Consider the following 6,599-nt stretch of genomic DNA (forward strand, 5'->3'; position numbering starts at 1 on the left):
GACCCCCCTAAGGGGGGCCGCCCACTGCTAATGCGGGAAAACCCCCAGACAGACTACCCCACAGAGCCTCGGAAGACAGATGCCTCACAGCACCCTGGCAGCTAAACCTGCCTGGGACCCTGTTCTCCCCCCCCATAAGCCGCCCTACCCAAGAGAAGGCGGCCTACATTTTCAGCCACGTGAGCGTGATCCACAGGGGACTTGCAATCAGCCAGGGATCGGAGGGGAGACGGCTGTCCCAGGGTACAATGGCGGAATTAGCTGCCACAACTAGGGCTGCCCCAGAGAAGGTCCAGCCAGAAGGCCGCAAATTGTGGCCTACATTTTTGGCCTGCCCGACCGCGTGGTCCTCGGACCCGGGGATATCGAGCCACCTGCCCCCCCAGCTGTCTCAAGGGGACTCAAAAAGGTCACCCACCCCATAGAAGGCCCACCGAGGGCGACAGCACGCCCCAAGGCAAGGGGCACCCACAACCTGGGCACCAGCCACCCCCCTACCATTAGCACAGGCAGACAAGCCATCTCAATGCCACCCAAAGAGGGGGGGAGGAGAACCCCGGAGGGACCAACCACCCCAGGGAGTACCTGTACCCCACACGGAAACCAGGAAAGGAGAGGTGGTGGCTCTTACTTTCCAATGCAGAGAAGCAAAGGGGTAACAATCACGAGACAGAAACCTCCTCGCCACAGAAGTGGAGGAGCTGTCGGCCAGAAGGAACGCTGCAACTCAGGCTGAGACCTAGACTTATGCGACCATGCGAGACGTTTAACTCGCAGGCCAGCCCCCCTCCAGTAGGGCTATGTCGCGGCCGAGCGCAGCGCTACAATCTGCACGTGCTTGCTGGCTGGGCTGAGGGGACCACTGGAAATGCAATAGTCCAGCCCGTCACTCAACCCGGCAGCTGCTAGATCTCCACAGGAAAAAAATCGGGATCCAAAAACAAACCGCAAAAAATATACAAAAAAAAAAAGCCAGGACCTAGAGCTCGGCCGGGAGACAAGGTCCTACTCCTGAACTAGGCAAACAAAAACTGAGTATCTCTAAGCAGAGAGGGGGGTTATGCCAGCTGAGGACGGCCCACAGGGCGTAGCCAAGCTTTTGTGTTGTCTGCCTAGTCCTACTCCTGTAGAGGGCAGCATAACCTATGGTGAAGAATATGGAGCTGTGTCTGTCAATGAACAGAAGAGGAAAAAAAAAAAAAAAAACTTGTTGCAGGACAATATTCACAAAAAGAAAACTTGTTTGGCCTTAAAAAAGAAAAAAAAAAAAAAAAAGCAATATATGTATTACGTTGTTAATTTAAGCAATGACAAAATTATCCCAGAATAAACAGACTCCTAGCATAAATTTGAAAATTGCTCTGTCCCATAAGAGGTGAACAGGTGTGAGATCTGAACTGATTATTCCCATTAAGAACTTGTCAATCCTCAAGAGGCGGGTGAAAAAAAAAAAACCCACAAATTCTGATAAACTCCAAACATTGATTATGCAAGAATGGGCTGCCACCAGTCAGGATATGGCCCAGAAGTTGATTGACAGGGCGAATTACAGAGGTTTTAAAAAGAAGGGTCAACACTGCAAATATTGACTCTTTGCATAAACTTAATGTAATTGTCAATAAAAGCCTTTAACACTTATGAAATGCTTGTAATTATACTCCAGTATACCATAGTAACATGACAAATGATCTAAAAATACTGAAGCAGCAGTGATCCCCACTAAGGTGTGACCAGCCTACGTCATATAGAAGTTGAGTGTGCAGAGCTCCTCAGGAGACACATTACTGGTGCCCTCACATCTGAGGGACCTGCTGAGATTATAGTTTACACCTTTCTCTTCAAGATACTAGGAAAAACTTAGACTCTATATTAGTGATGGGTTATAGCCACAAGATGGAGCTGCCCCCTTCAGTTTACCAACAAGTTTCTGTCTATTTCTCCTGCAGGTGGCAGTATATCCCACAGGTCTATATGGGGTGCTCTCTCTCTGAGCGAACGATGAAGAAATGTGGTATTAGCATAGGATATGATAGTGTAGTTTATCTTTTAATCACATCACAATCTGACATTTTTATTAATAGGCTATTTGGGGCACCAGTTTATCTGAGAAAACATTTAAAAATGTCCTTGTAATCTACATGCATCCTTACAGTGCAAGTCAAAGAACCAATCAGATAGCTTAGTGCTTGTGATCCAATTAATAGTAGTAAATATTGGCTGATTACCAGCCAGCCTTCCCTTTCTTCTCAAAGTGGCGCTGTCTGCAACTGCATCTATCAGACATCCTACTTTTGGCATCTAATCTGTAATAACATACATAACATTTCGAGAGATTTGGGTTAGTTCTTTGTGGGAGTTTCATTTTGGCCTCATAATGAACAGAAGTCATGTAGGTATTTTGATCATCTGTATCTAGAAAGCAAAAAAAAAAAAAGAGTAAGATAGTAAAAAGGTATTCAACTTCTGAATAAATACTCCAGTATTTACGTTTAATTCTCCTAGATAATGGCTACTTGCTATGCATGTATATGAAATACTGTATACTAAAATGTTTTTTTTTTTTAATTCATAATTTAAAGTGATTCTAAACGTATCATTTTTTTCTTGAAAAGAATGTTATACTTGCACTGTGCAATAGTTTTGCAGCGCATCCCCGGTCCTCCTTTTCAGAGCAGAACTCGACCCCCCACCCTCTCCCTCATCAATGCCTGTGATTAACAACAGCAGAAGCAAATGAGGCAGGAGAGAGCAGTTTGAACCTCGGCTCTCATTCACATTTCTCGATTGAGAATGGGCTCAGGTAAGTATAAGGGGGTGCTGAGGGTGGGGTAATTGCATGCAGGTTTTTTACTTTAATGCAGAGAAAGCTTGAAGATAAAAAACCTTATGCCTTTAGAACCATTTTAAGAATTTATAATTTCTTTATACAATGATATAAAAAACAATTGTTAATTAATACCTTCAACAGAAACCTCTACCTGTCTTAAAAAAAAAAAAAAAATGATATAACATTCATCTGGGTACTCTACTGCACAACCAAGTAATTTTCCTTAATCACTGCACTGAAAACTAAAAAATTGTCCTGAAAGAAAGAGATGGAGTATGCCAGTATTGAGGTGGTTAGTAAAACACAAAGCTTTTAAATGAAAATGAAACAGTCCAAAATACATGTGCAAAATGGGACAATGAATTTAAAAAAAAAAAAAAGCACCCTTGTATTAGCAGCATTATAGTTCTAACTCACCCATTGCTGTCAGCATTTGTAAGGCAGGAAGAGTACAATTTGGGAGAACAGTAGGAGCTGCTCAGTGATATGATTATTGGAAGCAGGCGTTGCATGCTTCAGCACACCAACCAGCACTGTGCTAGTTACACGTCTCCTTGTAGTCCAAATCTACAAGAGATGGTCCAGGGACCAGGCTGCATCCAGTTTGCAAAAAAGGCTTTATAGCAACCAGTAGATGAGATATTCCTTCCATGCATCTCCTAATACACTATATTGTCAAACGTATTGGGACGTCTGCCTTTACATGCACATGATCTTTAATGACATCGCAGTCTAAAGCTGGATACACACTATACAACTTTTGTTGTTAGATTTCCCTTCAATTATGTAGTGCAAGGGCCTGCCAGATTGCATACAAATTGAAAGTGTTTAGATTTGACCTCAAATTATATGGTTTTGGCAAATCTAAAGGAAAAAATATAAAGACAATTGTATAGTCTGTAAGGTTCGATATTGAGTTTGCCCACCCTTTGCAGCTATAACCGCTTCAACTCTTCTGGGAAGGCTGTTCACAAGGTTTAGGAGTGTGTCTATGGCAATGTTTTACTATTCTCCCAGAAGTGCATTTGTGAGGTCAGGCACTGATGTTGGAAATAAGGCCTGGCTCACACAGTCTCCGCACAAATTCACCCCAAAGGTGTTCTTTCGGTTTGAGGTCAGGACTCTGTGTAGGCCAGTCAAGTTCCTCTACCCCAAACTCGCTCATCCATGTCTTTATGGACCTTGCTTAGTGCACTGGTGTGCAGTCATGTTAGAACAGGAAGAGGCCATCCCCAAACTGTTCCCACAAACTTGGGAGCATGAAATTTATAAAGACATGGATGAGTGAGTTATGGTGGGAGGAACCTGACTGGCCTGCACAGAGTCCTGACCTCAGCCCGCAAGAACACCTTTGGAGTGAATTTGAGCGGAGACTGTGAGCTCTCACAAATGCACTTCTGGAAGAATGGTCAAACATTCCCATAGACACACTCCTAAACCTTGGGGACAGTCTTCCCAGAAGAGTTGAAGCTATTATAGCTGCAAAGGGTGGGCCAACTCCATATTGAACCCTACGGACTAAGACTGGGATGCCATTAAAGTTCATGTACGTGTAAAGTCCCAATACGTTTCACAATATAGTGTATGTTATGTAGCAGGTATTTCCGGCAAGTGTTTAGTAAAATGTACACACTAAAAAGGGTGTCAGCATGCATTAAATATGTTTTAAAAAAAAACATTAACTTCCATGCTGTTTACTGGAAGGTAGTTTTGCTTACTAGTTACAAGACCCATTAAAGCCCCGTATAGGTCTATAATGTGGTATGCAACCAGCGCTTGAAATCAATATTAATCAACACCTTAATATGTGGCAGTCTGATGCCTTTGAAACACTTTGTTTTTTACCTTACCCTACTGTAATGTGTTGAAATAAGGTAAAGGACAACAAGAGGTTACATTATTCAGTAGCATGAGATGAAAATCAACCATAGAATTTGCATTAAAACAACAATGAATTTTAAAGAGCAACTTCACCCAAGACATTTTTTGGATGCTATGGGACAGAACCTCATGTTTTGCCTAGTCCACACATATTTCCTTCAACCCGCATGGCTTATTAGCTGTGCTACTCATCAAAAACCTTAAGGAGAAGGATAATACTATATATACAGTACATGTCCAGAACCTTCTAGTGCAGCTATTCTCAACAAGGGCTCTTAACAGTGACGGACATCCCACCGGATGGTGACTGTCAGCGACATTTGGCAGTGTCAGCAAGATGACACAGTTATCTATTTATGTGTCTGTAGGGAGTGCATTATTCTAACTGACCATCAACGTAAGGAGAATTCTCCCAATGAGCCCTGAGATTTCGTTTTTTTTGCAGGGGCTCCCTGAGAATGGCAAATTATTTTGCAGCAATAAATGGTTGAAAAATGAGCGCTTTTACCACAGAAAATAGTGAGAACACATTTTGGTCAGCAAAAAGGGTAGCTCAGCTTAAAAGTCAGGCTTGGTCTGCCACAATACTGCTAGGGATGGAGACTACCAATGTCTGTGACCCTGGCAAGGAACGGACCAAGTGGGAGATTAAACCTTTGGTCTTAATTCATCTTCCTTAAAGTGTTACTAAACCCACAACAGTAAAATCAGTCTGTATATGCAGTAAAGCATGCTTGTTATACCCATTGTGGAACCTAAGAGGTTATTCATGCACATTCTGTAAAAAGACTGTTTGATCCTGTCTTCTCTGATCCTCCCCTTCTTTCACAGTCCCCAATCCAGCTCCTGGTAGTACAGAAGATTACTAGTAGTACTAGAAGGTTTTTTTTTGTTTTGTCATGTTTTTTTTGTGAGGGAGCGTGTGATCGGTGCAGAGCCAAACAGCACTGACCAGACAGAAAGTTAGGGGTCATGCAGCCTCATAGGATAGTCAGGATTTTTCTAAAAGTTTTAACTAGTGCTCAGCTGGACACTGATAGAAGTTACAGCTATATACTGCTGATGAGAAAAGGTATTTAGCAGTTTATATTTACTTACATAATTGCATTTCCATGTTCTGTGTACTGTGGGAGACCAGATATAGTGAATGCAGGTACTGGGTTTAGTAACACTTTAAGCTCACCGTACATGTTACAGTCTGACCAGGCAATCAACTTTAGGAACGCCCTCATAGAACATCGTTTTGGTATACCTAAACTAAAATCAGGAAGGCCTGTGAACTACATAGTTGATGGCCAATATAAAGGAGATTATACAGTCAGATTGTAGTGTGTGACAAGATTTAAAAAAATAAATAAAAAACCCAACTACCACACCTACATCCTGGTGAAAAAGGTTCAAGAGCTGTATTCTGAATCCCCACTGCTATGATACAGTGCATCCGGAAAGTATTCACAGCGCTTCACTCACCATTTCCCCGTTTTGTTGGGTTACAGACGTATTCCACAATGGATTAAATTTATTTTTTTCTACAAAATTCATGACAACGTGAAATAATATTGTTTGAAATCTTTGCAAAATTCGTTGAACCACCTTTGGCACCAATTACAGCCTCAAGTCTTTTTGAGTATGATGGTACAATCTTGGCACACCTATTTTTGGGCAGTTTCTCCCATTCTTCTTTGCAGGACCTCTCAAGCTCCATCAAGTTTGATGTAGAGCGTCGGTGCACAGCCATTTTCAGATCTCTCCAGAGATGTTTAATAGGGTTCAAGTCTGGGCCCTGGCTGGGCCACTCAAGGACATTCACAGAGTTGTCCTGTAGCCACTTCTTTGTTATCTTGGATGTGTGTTTAGGGTCGTTGTCCTGTTGGAAGATAAACATTCGCCC

This window comes from Pelophylax lessonae, assembly GCF_965119305.1.
Source record: "Pelophylax lessonae genome assembly, chromosome: 3".
In the NCBI taxonomy this organism is placed as follows: domain Eukaryota; kingdom Metazoa; phylum Chordata; class Amphibia; order Anura; family Ranidae; genus Pelophylax; species Pelophylax lessonae.